The sequence below is a fragment of the Pleurodeles waltl genome, chromosome 4_2, assembly GCF_031143425.1.
Source record: "Pleurodeles waltl isolate 20211129_DDA chromosome 4_2, aPleWal1.hap1.20221129, whole genome shotgun sequence".
NCBI lineage: Eukaryota > Metazoa > Chordata > Amphibia > Caudata > Salamandridae > Pleurodeles > Pleurodeles waltl.
In genome coordinates, this window is record NC_090443.1 from 162,262,393 (window position 1) to 162,280,647 (window position 18,255).

Consider the following 18,255-nt stretch of genomic DNA (forward strand, 5'->3'; position numbering starts at 1 on the left):
CTTATGTGGTTCTGGCAGTAGATCTGCGTGCCCGCCTGGGAGGACCAGTAGCAGAGCTGCCTGTCTCTCTTGCTGTGTGAGCTACTTTCGTGCCTGGTGCTCAGAGTTTGGGCTCCTGGTCCGAGTTCATGGAAAAATTTTATGTAAATGTTGTGTTTGATTCCAAGTTTGACTGTATTTATGCTAGTCTTTGTCTGCCCTCCTCCCAACTCTCTGTTACCTGCTAGTTGGTGAACAATTGCAACAGTTGCACATCTGATGGTGCTGTAAGTTTCAATCAGCCTGCAGCCTCCAAGAGAATGACTGTGCACTCTAAGTTCAGACTGTAATTGCACATTGCAGGACCACTAGTCCTAGTATGAAAGTATTCCAGAAGCATGCCTGGCCTCCCTCTTATGAGGAAGGCAAGCACCTGGCCCTTTCCAACGGGTGAAACACTTGGGCCACTGGCTGTTTGCACTGTGTGGGTATTTGTGGTGTCCAACAGCTGCCCATATGTATGGCCTTGGGCAAATGTCAGAAGGGCCACTGGTCTTGTTTTATTCCAAAAAAAGCATCAGCAAAAAGTTTGCTGTGCTAAAGTCAGCTTTGAGCAACATGCAGAGCTGATTCATAAACAAAACAATACAAAAAAATCCATCTTTTTACCACAGTTTTACAATTTTTCAAACAGGAAGCCCATTTTTCCTATTTTTTTGTTTTTTCCACCTACTTTCTGTTTGTGGTGGAAACCGATGGGTGATCCAGGAAAGCTATAGATTTCCAAAAAGCAGACAAACGAACATAGACCACATTCTAATTCATCAAAGGGTCTTGTGTGTAGAAACTATTGAAATAAAGAAATATTGAAAATGAGTAGGAAAAACAGCCATTTGTGACAACATTTTCATCTGTAACTTTTTGTTACAATGGCCAATTTACACAAGCAATATACCATTACATCCGCTATACCCCTGGTTGCAGGGATATATAGGGTTTGAAGGTTCTCCAAGAACTTAAGGTACCGAGAGCCAACAACTGAGATGCACTGTACTAATGCTTTTTCATTGTGTACTGAGTATAGACCAAATCATATGGTGAAATATGTAGAGTGAAAAATGGGTATTAAGAAAATCTATGTATTTATGAAATTTGCATCAGATACGGAGTCTAGGAGCAGTGGTTATTTGTGCGTCTCTGAATTTGTGCACACCCATAATAGCATGTGATTCAGAGGGCATTTTTGAAATTGTCTTCCTTCCTAATCATTGGCTTACATTTGGAATACACAAATACAGCGAAATCCAATTGATAAAAACAAATGGTCTATTATTCTACGTTCCCACATCCCTTCCAATAAAAATTGTACCTAACTTTTATGTGTAGACCTAGTTCCCATCACAGGAAATTGCCCAAAGCACAACATGGACACATTACATTTTTCCACTGAAAACGGACCCTTTTATCCTGCTGTAAGTAGCTGTGGAATTTGTGTCCTAACTAAGGCAGCAGTTGGAAAACCTAGCAAACTTGTACAGTTTTAAAAACTAGACACCTAGAGAAAGCCAAAGGTGGGAGTGTGACTTGCATGGCACCCACCAGCTTTTGATACTCAGGATCCCTTGTAAACCTCAAACTTTGAATTAAAAAACACATTTCTGTGATGGAAAGCTCCGGATTCTGTGGGGAGCCGCAAACTTTCTTCCACCCAGCATTCCCCTGAGTCTCCCGATAAATGCAACATGAACACATCACATTTTTCCGCTTAAAACTTACCTTTTAGCTGCAAAGTGGATAGCTATGGATTTTGGGCCCTAGCTCAGCCGGCACATAGGGAAACCTAGGAAACTTGAAAAAGTTTTTTAAACTAGACACCTACAGAAATCCAGGGTGGGATGCCTTGCATGGCTTCCACCAACATTTGAATCTAGAATCTCTTGAAAACTTTAAACTTTAACTAAAACACACAATCCTCTCAGATTTTTGTGATGGATAGTTCTGGAATCTGTGGAGAGCTACAAACCTCCTTCCACCAAGCATTGCCCCAAGACTCCCCAAAAAACATAGTACACCACTTGTGTAGGTAGGTATAGTGCCCACAACAGGAAAGGTTCCAAAACACAACATGGTCACATCACCTTTTTCCAATCAAAATGAACCCTTTTCTTGCAAAGTGTGTAGCTGTGGATTTTGGGCTGTAGCTCAACCAGAACCTAGAGAAATCTAGCAAACCGTTACATTTTTGCAAACTAGACACCAAGGGAAATCCATGGTGGGGTGACATGCATGGCTCCCATCAGCTTTTATTGTCCAGATCACCTTGCAAACCTCAAACCTTGACTAAACAAACCCATGTCTTTCATTTTTACTTTGATTTTATGCTGACTTTAGTGTTACAACATGCAGGGGTCATATTGTAGAAATATGGTTGTACAGAGCGAGCGAGTGGGTTGAACTTGACGGCATTACAGGTAGTCAATTGTCAACATGGGTAAGCGTAAGGCTTCAGATGCTGGGTCAGGCAAGGGGAAACACCTAAAATAAGGAGAAGTGCAACGGGGAACTGCATCCTAGCTGAGATTGACAATTTAATTGAAGAGGTGGAGTCGATATTAAGTGATAAATGTAAACCTGTTAGCATGCATGTTAGACTTTTTCATAGTTGGCGTGGTCTTCCTTAACTTTTTGCCTCTGTTTCCTAGGTTGTTGATGTGTGCTGGACTTTGATTTTGTTGTTTTTGTTACTCTGGGCACTTTACCACTGCTATCCAGTGCTAAAGTGCAAGTGCTCATTTACAAAATGTGTATGTAATTGGCTTATCCATGATTGGCATATTTGATTTATTAGTAAGTCCCTAGAACACTGCACTAGAGGTGCCCAGGGCCTGTAAAACCAAATGCTACTAGTGCGCCTGCAGCCATGGTTGTGCCACCCACATAAGTAGCTCTGTAATCATGTGTCAGACCTGCCACTGCAGTGTCTGTGTGCGCAGTTTTAACTGTAAATTCAACTTGGCAAGTATACCCACTTGCCAGGCCTAAACCTTCCCTTTTCTTACATGTAAGTCACTGCCAAGGTAGTTTATAGGTAGCCCCAAGGGCAGGGTGTAGTGTATGGTTGAGGTAGGACATATAGGCCCTCATTCTGACCTTGGCGGGCGGCGGAGGCCGCCCGCCAAAGTCCCGCCGTCAGGTTACCGTTCCGCGGTCGAAAGACCGCGGCGGTAATTCTGACTTTCCCGCTGGGCTGGCGGGCGGTCTCGTTCAGACCGCCAGCCAGCCCAGCGGGAAAGAGGCTTCCACGATGAAGCCGGCTCGGAATCGAGCCGGCGGAGTGGAAGCTGTGCGACGGGTGCAGTTGCACCCGTCGCGTATTTCACTGTCTGCGCAGCAGACAGTGAAATACATGTAGGGGCCCTCTTACGGGGGCCCCTGCAATGCCCATGCCAGTGGCATGGGCACTGCAGGGGCCCCCAGGGGCCCCGCGACCCCCCCTACCGCCATCCGGATCTCGGCGGTCCGACCGCCGGGATCTGGATGGCGGTAGGGGGGGTCAGAATCCCCGCGGCGGTGCAGCAAGCTGCGCCGCCGCGGAGGATTCAATGGGGCCGCGGTACACTGGCGGGACCCCGCCAGTGGTGCCGGTCCGACCGCGGCTTTACCGCCGCGGTCGGAATCCCCATTGAAGCACCGCCGGCTTGTCGGCGGTGCTCCCGCGGTCCTCCGCCCTGGCGGTCAAAGACCGCCAGGGTCAGAATGAGGGCCATAGTAATGTGTGTAAAATGTCCTGACAGTGAAATATTGCTAAATTCGTTTTTCACTGTTGCAAGGCCTGTCCCTCTCATAGTTTAACATGGGGGCTACCTTTAAATATGATTAAAGTGTAGATTCCCTTTGGGTGCCGAGGGATATGTGGAGATTGGGGTCTCTGAGCTCACAATTTAAAAATACATATTTTAGTGAAGTTGATTTTGAGATTGTGTGTTTGAAAATGCCACTTTTAGAAAGTGAGCATTTTCTTGCTTACACCGTTTCTGTGACTCTGCCTGTTTGTGACACAAAGGGATTTGGGGAGTAGCCTGCATTTTCTGATGAGCCATCTGTGCTAGGAGGGAGGGGAGGAGTGGTCACTCACACCTGAAAGGGCTGTGCCTGCTCTCACACAATGCAGTATCCAACCCCCTGGTGAGTGTCTGGGGCCTGGCCTGGGCAAGGCAGGATTTCACGTTGAAGAGAGACTTTGCTTAGAAGTAGGCCTACTTCAAAGGAGAAATTGGGTATAAGAAGGGCACCCAAAACCACAAACTTTAGAACACTTCTGGAAACCAAGAGGAACCTCTGCTTGGAGAAGAGCTGAAGAGCTGAGGAAGAAGGACTGTTCTGCCTGTGACTGTGCTTTATGGAGCTACCCTGCAGTCGCTGCTTCTGCCAGAGTAAGAGGGCAAAGACTGGACTTTATGTGCCTTCCATCTTGTGAAGATCTCCAAGGGCTTGATTTAGAGCTTGCTTCCTGTTGTTTGAAGTCTCAGGGACAGCAAAGACTTCTCTCTGCCAGCACCTGGGGTCTCTGGAGAGACTCCTACTCTGCCCTGTGGTGCCCACACAGTTCCTAGGACCGTGAAAGGAGAAGCTGGCAGCCTAAGAGGAAGAAATCCACGCACAGAACGCCGTGCGGGGAAAAGATCAACGAGACTCCGATATGCAGCTGAAAAATCGACGCGCCGACTGGTTTGCGGCTGAAAATCGACGCTCGCCTGCAACACGACCGAAGAATCAATGCACGGAGCTGGGGAAATGACACGCAGCACCGCTGACGGAGGCTGGTAAGATCGCAACCCGCGCTGCGTAGTTTTCGGATCATCGTGCGGCTGGATTTCCGATGCAAGTACCACTGGGTATGTAAAAACAACGCAAGGACTGCCCCGACCCGAGAGTGCTGACCGGATTGACGCATCGCTCTCCAGTGGAGAAAAGAAACGACCCGCCCGAACCCGACTAAAGGAGAAACGACGCAAGGTCTTGCTCGTGAGTGAAATCGCGGCATCGCAAGCCCTTTTTGGCGCACACTCTCCAGTGCGGGTTATTTTTGATGCACCCAAGGTACATTTTCACACTAACAGTGTTAGTGTGTGTTTAAAACTACATGAAGACTCTTTTTACTTTTTAATTGATAACTTGACTTGTGTATTGTGGATTTTTTTTCGTTTTGGTCTTGTTTTGTTTAGATAAATATTTCCTATTTTTCTAAACCTGTGTTGTGTCATTTTGAAGTGTTTTCATTAAGTTACTGTGTGTGTTGGTACAAATACTTTACACCTAGCACTCTGAAGTTAAGTCTACTGCTCGTGCCAAGCTACCAATGTGGTAAGCAGGGGTTAGCTGAGGGTGATTCTCTTTTACCCTGACTAGAGTAAGGGTCCTCGCTTGGACAGAGGGTAACCTGACTGCCAACCAAAGACCCCGTTTCTAACAATGCATAATTAAAAAATTACAGCCTTCTATAAAAAGTGCTAAGGAGTACGCCAGCCAATAGATGCTGTAGGTATTACTGCAATAGATAATTCCTTGCAGCTTTTATTCCCCCCTTCCTATTTTGAAGGGCACTGATGGGATTCAACGAGTAGGTCCTCCCTTATCAAAGGATACTGCAAACAACACAGGAGAAGGTGTTTTTACTATTCTGTGTTCAAATAGATTTTAACCTCTGGTTACTCTGGTAATACTGGAAGATAGCAAAGTCTAATCTTTAGTATGTAATTCCAATATATCTTACAGAATAGAAACCAGCACGCTCCCCAGAGTTCACCATCTCCCTCCACTTCATGTGAATCCACGAGACTGGATAGCTCAATGCAATGTCATTTTAGTAGTCCTATAGTGATAGAGCTCCTTCAGAAACTGGATGCCTTGACAAGAGAGTTTGCTGATCTAAAAAGATTAAGAAGGAGATTAGTAACCCAAAGCAATGCTGAAAGGGTTACTTCAGAAAGGAAAGTCAGAGACCGTAGTGCTACGCAAACAAATAATCTGCAAACAAACAATCTCCAGGCAGTTACCGTGTCCAGCCAGGTGAAGCAACCACATCCACCTACATGCAGACTGGCACCCGAAATTACCAATCATATGGAATCTCAACATGATTCGAAGAGAAGGAGGTGGGAGAGCATCTGTAATCTAGAACCTAGGCCACCGAGTGACACTATGTTTTATAGAGGGAGGGCTGAAGTGGCAGTTCATATCAATCATGGGATGCCCCTGCCTATCCGTTTCTCAGGTGGCTCCCAACATTGGGCAGGTAAAAAGGCAGGTATAAAGGGAAACCATAACTGTAGACTTGTGGAGTTGGAATCACAAAACATACAGCCGTATCCAAACCGCTGACACTTAGATCATACACAACACCTAATTGGTTACACAAGCAATAATCAATCCAACTCTGGGAAGTGTTTATGACTAATGTCCCCAAGTTAAAACCAGCAGTTAGGGAAGATGAAGATTTGCCTAAAAACAAAGTAATATATTGGATTAGAATTAATGGTCGGTGCCTGTCAGTAATATGTTCCGACATAAGCAATGCAGAATGCTTGTCGAGGGAAGATGGAACTCTTGACACTATAGTCCTCGCTTTTAGAGCTAAGAGACTGCATTAGATTTACGAATTAGACCAGCTCCTAGTGTAGTGAATCCTAGTTTGTTTTAACGGGATAACAGGAGTTAGCTTAGCCGTAGGCTTGTAAACTCGTGCCCCCGTCACCCAGTGACTTTTAACCTACTTAGCTTGCTCTGTCTTAGCCCATTTAATTATTGTAGGAAAGTACCATCTTGCCTGGCATGTTACCCCCATTTTTCACTGTATATATTTTGTTTTAGTTGTATGTGTCACTGGGACCCTGGTAACCCAGGGCCCCAGTGCTCATAAGTGTGCCTGAATGTGTTACCTGTGTAGTGACTAACTGTCTCACTGAGGCTCTGCTAACCAGAACCTCAGTGGTTATGCTCTCTCATTTCTTTCCAAATTGTCACTGACAGGCTAGTGACCATTTTTACCAATTTACATTGGCTTACTGGAACACCCTTATAATTCCCTAGTATATGGTACTGAGGTACCCAGGGTATTGGGGTTCCAGGAGATCCCTATGGGCTGCAGCATTTCTTTTGCCACCCATAGGGAGCTCTGACAATTCTTACACAGGCCTGCCACTGCAGCCTGAGTGAAATAACGTCCACGTTATTTCACAGCCATTTTACACTGCACTTAAGTAACTTATAAGTCACCTATATGTCTAACCTTTACCTGGTAAAGGTTAGGTGCAAAGTTACTTAGTGTGAGGGCACCCTGGCACTAGCCAAGGTGCCCCCACATTGTTCAGAGCCAATTCCCTGAACTTTGTGAGTGCGGGGACACCATTACACGCGTGCACTACATATAGGTCACTACCTATATGTAGCTTCACAATGGTAACTCCGAATATGGCCATGTAACATGTCTATGATCATGGAATTGCCCCCTCTATGCCATCCTGGCATAGTTGGCACAATCCCATGATCCCAGTGGTCTGTAGCACAGATCCTGGTACTGCCAAACTGCCCTTCCTGGGGTTTCACTGCAGCTGCTGCTGCTGCCAACCCCTCAGACAGGCAGCTGCCCTCCTGGGGTCCAGCCAGGCCTGGCCCAGGATGGCAGAACAAAGAACTTCCTCTGAGAGAGGGTGTGACACCCTCTCCCTTTGGAAAATGGTGTGAAGGCAGGGGAGGAGTAGCCTCCCCCAGCCTCTGGAAATGCTTTGTTGGGCACTGATGTGCCCAATTCTGCATAAGCCAGTCTACACCGGTTCAGGGACCCCTTAGCCCCTGCTCTGGCGCGAAACTGGACAAAGGAAAGGGGAGTGACCACTCCCCTGACCTGCACCTCCCCTGGGAGGTGTCCAGAGCTCCTCCAGTGTGCTCCAGACCTCTGCCATTTTGGAAACAGAGGTGCTGCTGGCACACTGGACTGCTCTGAGTGGCCAGTGCCACCAGGTGACGTCAGAGACTCCTTGTGATAGGCTCCTTCAGGTGTTAGTAGCCTATCCTCTCTCCTAGGTAGCCAAACCCTCTTTTCTGGCTATTTAGGGTCTCTGTCTCTGGGGAAACTTTAGATAACGAATGCAAGAGCTCATCCGAGTTCCTCTGCATCTCTCTCTTCACCTTCTGATAAGGAATCGACTGCTGACCGCGCTGGAAGCCTGCAAACCTGCAACCTAGTAGCAAAGACGACTACTGCAACTCTGTAACGCTGATCCTGCCGCCTTCTCGACTGTTTTCCTGCTTGTGCATGCTGTGGGGGTAGTCTGCCTCCTCTCTGCACCAGAACCTCCGAAGAAATCTCCCGTGGGTCGACGGAATCTTCCCCCTGCAACCGCAGGCACCAAAAAGCTGCATTACCGGTCCCTTGGGTCTCCTCTCAGCACGACGAGCGAGGTCCCTCGAATCCAGCGACTCTGTCCAAGTGACCCCCACAGTCCAGTGACTCTTCAGTCCAAGTTTGGTGGAGGTAAGTCCTTGCCTCACCTCGCTGGGCTGCATTGCTGGGAACCGCGACTTTGCAGCTACTCCGGCCCTGTGCACTTCCGGCGGAAATCCTTTGTGCACAGCCAAGCCTGGGTCCACGGCACTCTAACCTGCATTGCACGACTTTCTAAGTTGGTCTCCGGCGACGTGGGACTCCTTTGTGCAACTTCGGCGAGCACCGTTTCACGCATCCTTGTAGTGCCTGTTTCTGGCACTTCTCCGGGTGCTACCTGCTTCAGTGAGGGCTCTTTGTCTTGCTCGACGTCCCCTCTCTCTTCAGGTCCAATTTGCGACCTCCTGGTCCCTCCTGGGCCCCAGCAGCGTCCAAAAACGCCAAACGCACGATTTGCAACTAGCAAGGCTTGTTGGCGTTCTTTCGGCGGGAAAACACTTCTGCACGACTCTCCACGGCAAGAGGGATCCGTCCACCAAAGGGAAAGTCTCTAGCCCTTTTCGTTCCTGCAGAAACCTCAGCTTCTTCTGTCCAGTAGAAGCTTCTTTGCACCCGCAGCTGGCATTTCCTGGGCATCTGCCCATCTCCGACTTGCTTGTGACTTTTGGACTTGGTCCCCTTGTTCCACAGGTACCCTAGATTGGAAATCCACAGTTGTTGCATTGCTGGTCTGTGTCTTTCCTGCATTATTCCTCTAACACGACTTCTTTGTCCTTAGGGGAACTTTAGTGCACTTTGCGCTCACTTTTCAGGGTCTTGGGGAGGGTTATTTTTCTAACTCTCACTATTTTCTAATAGTCCCAGCGACCCTCTACAAGGTCACATAGGTTTGGGGTCCATTCGTGGTTCGCATTCCACTTTTGGAGTATATGGTTTGTGTTGCCCCTATCCCTATGTTTCCCCATTGCATCCTATTGTAACTATACATTGTTTGCACTGTTTTCTAAGACTATACTGCATATTTTTGCTATTGTGTATATATATCTTGTGTATATTTCCTATCCTCTCACTGAGGGTACACTCTAAGATACTTTGGCATATTGTCATAAAAATAAAGTACCTTTATTTTTAGTATAACTGTGTATTGTGTTTTCTTATGATATTGTGCATATGACACTAAGTGGTACTGTAGTAGCTTCACACGTCTCCTAATTCAGCCTAAGCTGCTCTGCTAAGCTACCATTATCTATCAGCCTAAGCTGCTAGACACCCTATACACTAATAAGGGATAACTGGGCCTGGTGCAAGGTGCAAGTACCCCTTGGTACTCACTACAAGCCAGTCCAGCCTCCTACATTGGTTGTGCAGTGGTGGGATAAGTGCTTGAGACTACTTACCACTCTTGTCATTGTACTTTTCATAAGAGAAAAATATACAAAACAAGGTCAGTGTATATACACATAGCCAAAAAGTTTTGCATTTCCTCTTTTCACTCTTTTCTAAGTGCTGAAAAGTACTTCTAAACTTTCAAAAAGTTCTTAAAAGTTTAAAAAGTTTTTTCTGTCTTTCCAAAAAGTTCTGAAAACTTTTTTCTCTTTTTCTATCACTTTAACTCTCTCTAAAAATGTCTGGCACAGGCCAAAATGTTGATCTGTCCAAAATTGCATATGACAACCTTAGCTGGAAAAGAGCAAGGAGTCTCTGTATAGAGAGAGGTTTGAGTGTAGGGAAGAATCCTTCCTTGGAACTGTTACTTAACATGCTTAGAGAACAGGATAAGGCCATAGGTGCCTCATCTGTTGAAAAAGTACCTAATAGTTCTCAATCTGATTCAGGGACTCCCCCAGGAAAAGATTCAGGAAATAAACTTCCTAGCCTGCCCATTACTAGACAATCTAGCATAGATGGTAATGATGATGAGCCACACCATATAAAAAGTGTTGTCTCACATCATAGCAAAAGCATTTATTCTCACCATACTGGTAGTAATGTTTCTGTAAACCAAGCTGTTAGGGTGGCTTCTGTAAGGGACAGGTCTCCTTCTGTTCATTCCCATCACAGCTCTGTTTCTAGAAATGTCCCTCCCACCAACCCTGATGACAGAATGTTAGAGAGGGAACTCAATAAGTTGAGGGTGGAACAAACCAGACTGAAGCTTAAAAAGCAACAGCTAGATTTGGATAGACAGTCTTTTGAATTAGAGAAGGAAAGACAGAAGTTGGGTTTAGATACCCATGGTGGCAGCAGCAGTATTCCCCATAGTCATCCTGCAAAAGAGCATGATTCCAGGAATCTGCACAAGATAGTTCCCCCTTATAAGGAGGGGGATGACATTAACAAGTGATTTGCTGCACTTGAGAGGGCCTGTGTTGTACAGGATGTCCCTCAAAGGCAGTGGGCTGCTATCCTATGGCTATCATTTAGTGGAAAAGGTAGGGATAGGCTCCTTACTGTGAAAGAAAATGATGCTAATAATTTCCAAGTTCTTAAGAATGCACTCCTGGATGGTTATGGCTTAACCACTGAACAGTACAGGATAAAGTTCAGAGAGACCAAAAAGGAGTCTTCACAAGACTGGGTTGATTTTATTGACCATTCAGTGAAGGCCTTGGAGGGGTGGTTACATGGCAGTAAAGTTACTGATTATGACAGCCTGTATAACTTAATCCTGAGAGAGCATATTCTTAATAATTGTGTGTCTGATTTGTTGCACCAGTACTTGGTGGACTCTGATCTGACCTCTCCCCAAGAATTGGGAAAGAAGGCAGACAAATGGGTCAGAACAAGAGTGAACAGAAAAGTTCATACAGGGGGTGACAAAGATGGCAACAAAAAGAAGGATGGTAAGTCTTCAGACAAGGGTGGGGACAAATCTAAAAATGAGTCTTCATCAGGCCCACAAAAACACTCTGGTGGGGGTGGTGGGTCCAAATCCTCCTTTAATCAGAACAAGGAAAAGAAACCATGGTGCTATTTATGTAAAATAAAAGGCCATTGGACAACAGATCCCAGTTGTCCAAAGAAAGGCACCACTGCTCCTACCACTACATCCCCTACTGCTACACCTAGTGTCCCTACTAATAGCAGTGGTGGTGGGAGCAAACCTACTAATAGCCAATCCAAGGGAGTAGCTGGGCTCACTTTTGGTAACTTAGTTGGGGTTGGTCTGATTAGGGAGACCACAGAGGCTACTTTAGTCTCTGAAGGGGCTATTGATTTAGCCACTTTGGTTGCTTGCCCCCATAACTTGGAGAAGTACAAGCAACTAACCCTAATAAATGGTGTTGAGGTCCAGGCCTACAGGGACACAGGTGCCAGTGTCACAATGGTGATTGAGAAACTGGTGCACCCTGAACAACACATACTTGGACACCAGTACCAAGTAACCAATGCTCACAACATAACACAAAGCCACCCCATGGCTGTTGTAAATCTCAACTGGGGGGGGGGTAACTGGTCCAAAGAAAGTTGTGGTAGCTTCAGATTTACCTGTAGACTGTCTATTAGGGAATGATTTGGAGACATCAGCTTGGTCAGATGTGGAGTTGGAGGCCCATGCATCAATGCTGGGCATCCCAGGGCATATTTTTGCTTTGACAAGGGTTCAGGCCAAAAAGCAAAAAGGACAGGGAAGCTTGGATCCTGGAACAATGGACCAAGTGCTCCCTAAAGCTAGGGCTAGTAGAAGCAAAACACTTCCTACTATCCCTCCCTCTACAGTGGATTCAACTTCTGAGGAAGAAGAATTCCCTCCCTGTGCAGAACCTACACCAGAGGAGCTGGAAGCAGACACTGCTGAGCTTTTGGGTGAAGGGGGGCCTGCCAGAGAGGAGCTGAGTGTGGCACAGCAAACCTGTCCCACATTAGAGGGTCTCAGACAGCAAGCTGTCAAACAGGCTAATGGGGATGTCAGTGACTCTCACAGAGTTTACTGGGAGGACAACCTCTTGTACACTGAGCATAGGGATCCTAAACCTGGAGCTGCCAGGAGATTAGTGATTCCTCAGGAGTACAGAAAGTTCCTCCTAACACTGGCACATGACATTCCCTTAGCTGGGCATCTAGGACAAATGAAAACTTGGGACAGGCTTGTTCCCCTGTTTCATTGGCCTAGAATGTCTGAGGACACAAAGGAATTTTGTAAGTCCTGTGAAACCTGTCAAGCCAGTGGCAAGACAGGTGGCACCCCAAAGGCACCCCTTATCCCACTGCCTGTGGTTGGGGTTCCCTTTGAAAGGGTAGGGGTTGACATAGTTGGCCCCCTTGACCCTCCTACTGCTTCAGGCAATAGGTTTATCTTAGTGGTAGTGGACCATGCCACAAGATATCCTGAAGCAATTCCTTTAAGGACCACTACAGCACCTGCAGTGGCAAAGGCCCTCCTGGGAATATTTTCCAGGGTGGGCTTCCCAAAGGAAGTAGTATCAGACAGAGGAAGCAATTTCATGTCTGCATACTTAAAGGCCATGTGGAAGGAGTATGGTGTAACGTACAAGTTCACAACACCCTATCATCCACAAACAAATGGACTGGTGGAGAGATTTAATAAAACTCTCAAAGGCATGATTATGGGTCTCCCTGAAAAACTCCGCAGGAGATGGGATATCCTTCTACCATGCCTCCTTTTTGCCTACAGGGAGGTACCCCAGAAAGGAGTGGGCTTCAGCCCCTTTGAACTTCTTTTTGGACACCCTGTTAGGGGTCCACTCACACTTGTAAAGGAGGGTTGGGAACAATCTTTAAAAGCTCCTAAGCAGGATATTGTGGATTATGTACTTGGCCTCAGATCAAGGATGGCTGGGTACATGAAAAAGGCCAGTAAAAACCTTCAGGCCAGCCAAGAGCTCCAGAAGCAATGGCATGATCAGAAGGCTGTTTTGGTTCAGTACCAACCAGGGCAGAAAGTGTGGGTCTTGGAGCCTGTGGCCCCAAGAGCACTCCAAGATAAATGGAGTGGACCCCACACAATTGTTGAAAAGAAGGGAGAAGTCACCTATTTAGTTGACTTAGGCACTGCCAGGAGTCCCCTTAGGGTGCTCCATGTCAACCGCCTGAAACCCTACTATGACAGGGCTGATCTCACCCTGCTCATGGCAACTGATGAGGGACAGGAAGAAGACAGTGATCCTCTACCTGATCTCTTCTCTTCCACAGAACAAGATGCTCTTGTGGAAGGGGTAGTTTTGGCTGATTGTCTTACTGCTGAGCAGAAAGATAATTGCATAAATCTCCTAGATCAATTCTCTGAACTCTTCTCTACTGTGCCAGGTACCACTTCTTGGTGTGAGCACACTATAGATACTGGAGACAGTTTACCTGTCAAAAGTAAGATCTATAGGCAGCCTGACCATGTCAGGGACTGCATAAAGCAAGAGGTCCAGAAAATGTTAGAACTAGGAGTGGTTGAGCACTCTGACAGTCCATGGGCTTCTCCTATGGTACTGGTACCAAAACCCCATTCCAAAGATGGAAAGAAGGAAATGAGGTTTTGTGTAGACTATAGAGGTCTCAACTTGGTAACCAAAACTGATGCTCACCCTATACCCAGGGCAGATGAGCTCATAGATACACTGGCATCTGCCAAGTATCTAAGCACTTTTGACTTGACTGCAGGGTATTGGCAGATCAAATTATCAGAAGATGCTAAACCTAAGACTGCATTTTCTACCATTGGAGGACATTACCAGTTTACTGTAATGCCTTTTGGTTTGAAAAATGCACCTGCCACTTTTCAGAGGTTGGTGAACACAGTCCTGCAAGGGCTGGAAGCTTTCAGTGCAGCATATTTGGACGATATAGCTGTCTTTAGCTCCAGCTGGGATGATCACCTGGTCCACCTATGGAAAGTTTTGGAGGCCCTGCAAAAGGCAGGCCTCACTATCAAGGCTTCAAAGTGCCAGATAGGGCAGGGTAAGGTGGTTTATCTGGGACACCTTGTTGGTGGGGAACAGATTGCACCACTTCAGGGGAAAATCCAAACTATTATTGATTGGGTTCCCCCTACCACTCAGACTCAGGTGAGAGCCTTCCTAGGCCTCACTGGGTATTACAGGAGGTTCATTAAGAACTATGGCTCCATTGCAGCCCCGCTTAATGACCTCACATCCAAGAAAATGCCTAAAAAGGTATTATGGACAGCAAACTGTCAGAAAGCTTTTGAGGAGCTGAAGCAGGCCATGTGCTCTGCACCTGTCCTGAAAAGCCCTTGTTACTCTAAAAAATTCTATGTCCAAACTGATGCATCTGAATTAGGAGTAGGGGCAGTCCTATCACAACTTAATTCTGAGGGCCAGGATCAACCTGTTGCTTTTATTAGTAGGAGGTTGACCCCTAGAGAAAAGCGTTGGTCTGCCATTGAGAGGGAGGCCTTTGCTGTGGTCTGGGCTCTGAAGAAGTTGAGGCCATACCTGTTTGGCACTCACTTCATTGTTCAGGCAGACCACAAACCTCTACTTTGGCTAAAACAAATGAAAGGTGAAAATCCTAAATTGTTGAGGTGGTCCATATCCCTACAGGGAATGGACTATACAGTGGAACATAGACCTGGGAGTAGCCACTCCAATGCAGATGGACTCTCCAGATATTTCCACTTAGACAATGAAGACTCATCAGGTCATGGCTAGTCTTATTGTCCTTCGTTTGGGGGGGGTTGTGTAGGAAAGTACCATCTTGCCTGGCATGTTACCCCCATTTTTCACTGTATATATGTTGTTTTAGTTGTATGTGTCACTGGGTCCCTGGTAACCCAGGGCCCCAGTGCTCACAAGTGTGCCTGAATGTGTTACCTGTGTAGTGACTAACTGTCTCACTGAGGCTCTGCTAACCAGAACCTCAGTGGTTATGCTCTCTCATCCTTTCCAAATTGTCACTGACAGGCTAGTGACCATTTTTTACCAATTTACATTGGCTTACTGGAACACCCTTATAATTCCCTAGTATATGGTACTGAGGTACCCAGGGTATTGGGGTTCCAGGAGATCCCTATGGGCTGCAGCATTTCTTTTGCCACCCATAGGGAGCTCTGACAATTCTTACACAGGCCTGCCACTGCAGCCTGAGTGAAATAACGTCCACGTTATTTCACAGCCATTTTACACTGCACTTAAGTAACTTATAAGTCACCTATATGTCTAACCTTTACCTGGTAAGGGTTAGGTGCAAAGTTACTTAGTGTGAGGGCACCCTGGCACTAGCCAAGGTGCCCCCACATTGTTCAGAGCCAATTCCCTGAACTTTGTGAGTGCGGGGACACCATTACACGCGTGCACTACATATAGGTCACTACCTATATGTAGCTTCACAATGGTAACTCCGAATATGGCCATGTAACATGTCTATGATCATGGAATTGCCCCCTCTATGCCATCCTGGCATAGTTGGCACAATCCCATGATCCCAGTGGTCTGTAGCACAGACCCTGGTACTGCCAAACTGCCCTTCCTGGGGTTTCACTGCAGCTGCTGCTGCTGCCAACCCCTCAGACAGGCAGCTGCCCTCCTGGGGTCCAGCCAGGCCTGGCCCAGGATGGCAGAACAAAGAACTTCCTCTGAGAGAGGGTGTGACACCCTCTCCCTTTGGAAAATGGTGTGAAGGCAGGGGAGGAGTAGCCTCCCCCAGCCTCTGGAAATGCTTTGTTGGGCACAGATGTGCCCAATTCTGCATAAGCCAGTCTACACCGGTTCAGGGACCCCTTAGCCCCTGCTCTGGCGCGAAACTGGACAAAGGAAAGGGGAGTGACCACTCCCCTGACCTGCACCTCCCCTGGGAGGTGTCCAGAGCTCCTCCAGTGTGCTCCAGACCTCTGCCATCTTGGAAACAGAGGTGCTGCTGGCACACTGGACTGCTCTGAGTGGCCAGTGCCACCAGGTGACGTCAGAGACTCCTTGTGATAGGCTCCTTCAGGTGTTAGTAGCCTATCCTCTCTCCTAGGTAGCCAAACCCTCTTTTCTGGCTATTTAGGGTCTCTGTCTCTGGGGAAACTTTAGATAACGAATGCAAGAGCTCATCCGAGTTCCTCTGCATCTCTCTCTTCACCTTCTGATAAGGAATCGACTGCTGACCGCGCTGGAAGCCTGCAAACCTGCAACATAGTAGCAAAGATGACTACTGCAACTCTGTAACGCTGATCTTGCCGCCTTCTCGACTGTTTTCCTGCTTGTGCATGCTGTGGGGGTAGTCTGCCTCCTCTCTGCACCAGAAGCTCCGAAGAAATCTCCCGTGGGTCGACGGAATCTTCCCCCTGCAACCGCAGGCACCAAAAAGCTGCATTACCGGTCCCTTGGGTCTCCTCTCAGCACGACGAGCGAGGTCCCTCGAATCCAGCGACTCTGTCCAAGTGACCCCCACAGTCCAGTGACTCTTCAGTCCAAGTTTGGTGGAGGTAAGTCCTTGCCTCACCTCGCTGGGCTGCATTGCTGGGAACCGCGACTTTGCAGCTACTCCGGCCCCTGTGCACTTCCGGCGGAAATCCTTTGTGCACAGCCAAGCCTGGGTCCACGGCACTCTAATCTGCATTGCACGACTTTCTAAGTTGGTCTCCGGCGACGTGGGACTCCTTTGTGCAACTTCGGCGAGCACCGTTTCACGCATCCTCTTAGTGCCTGTTTCTGGCACTTCTCCGGGTGCTACCTGCTTCAGTGAGGGCTCTTTGTCTTGCTCGACGTCCCCTCTCTCGTCAGGTCCAATTTGCGACCTCCTGGTCCCTCCTGGGCCACAGCAGCGTCCAAAAACGCCAAACGCACGATTTGCGACTAGCAAGGCTTGTTGGCGTCCTTTCTGCGGGAAAACACTTTTGCACGACTCTCCACGGCGAGAGGGATCCGTCCACCAAAGGGGAAGTCTCTAGCCCTTTTTGTTCTTGCAGAAACCTCAGCTTCTTCTGTCCAGTAGAACCTTCTTTGCACCCGCAGCTGGCATTTCCTGGGCATCTGCCCATCTCCGACTTGCTTGTGACTTTTGGACTTGGTCCCCTTGTTCCACAGGTACCCTAGATTGGAAATCCACAGTTGTTGCATTGCTGGTCTGTGTCTTTCCTGCATTATTCCTCTAACACGACTTCTTTGTCCTTAGGGGAACTTTAGTGCACTTTGCACTCACTTTTCAGGGTCTTGGGGAGGGTTATTTTTCTAACTCTCACTGTTTTCTAATAGTCCCAGCGACCCTCTACAAGGTCACATAGGTTTGGGGTCCATTCGTGGTTCGCATTCCACTTTTGGAGTATATGGTTTGTGTTGCCCCTATCCCTATGTTTCCCCATTGCATCCTATTGTAACTATACATTGTTTGCACTGTTTTCTAAGACTATACTGCATATTTTTGCTATTGTGTATATATATCTTGTGTATATTTCCTATCCTCTCACTGAGGGTACACTCTAAGATACTTTGGCATATTGTCATAAAAATAAAGTACCTTTATTTTTAGTATAACTGTGTATTGTGTTTTCTTATGATATTGTGCATATGACACTAAGTGGTACTGTAGTAGCTTCACACGTCTCCTAGTTCAGCCTAAGCTGCTCTGCTAAGCTACCATTATCTATCAGCCTAAGCTGCTAGACACCCTATACACTAATAAGGGATAACTGGGCCTGGTGCAAGGTGCAAGTACCCCTTGGTACTCACTACAAGCCAGTCCAGCCTCCTACAATTATTTATTTCCTTTAAAATGGCGGCCTTGTTTATAGTTAGGCCACTTGTTATGGGTTCTATTATCGGTGTCACTGCGCCAAGGCGTCAAGATCAAGCACGAAAGACAAACATACAGTAGGCATTCACACTTAGGGATTTTCCCTCTCTATACTTTCGAGGGATTGTTGATATTAATTGCCTTCC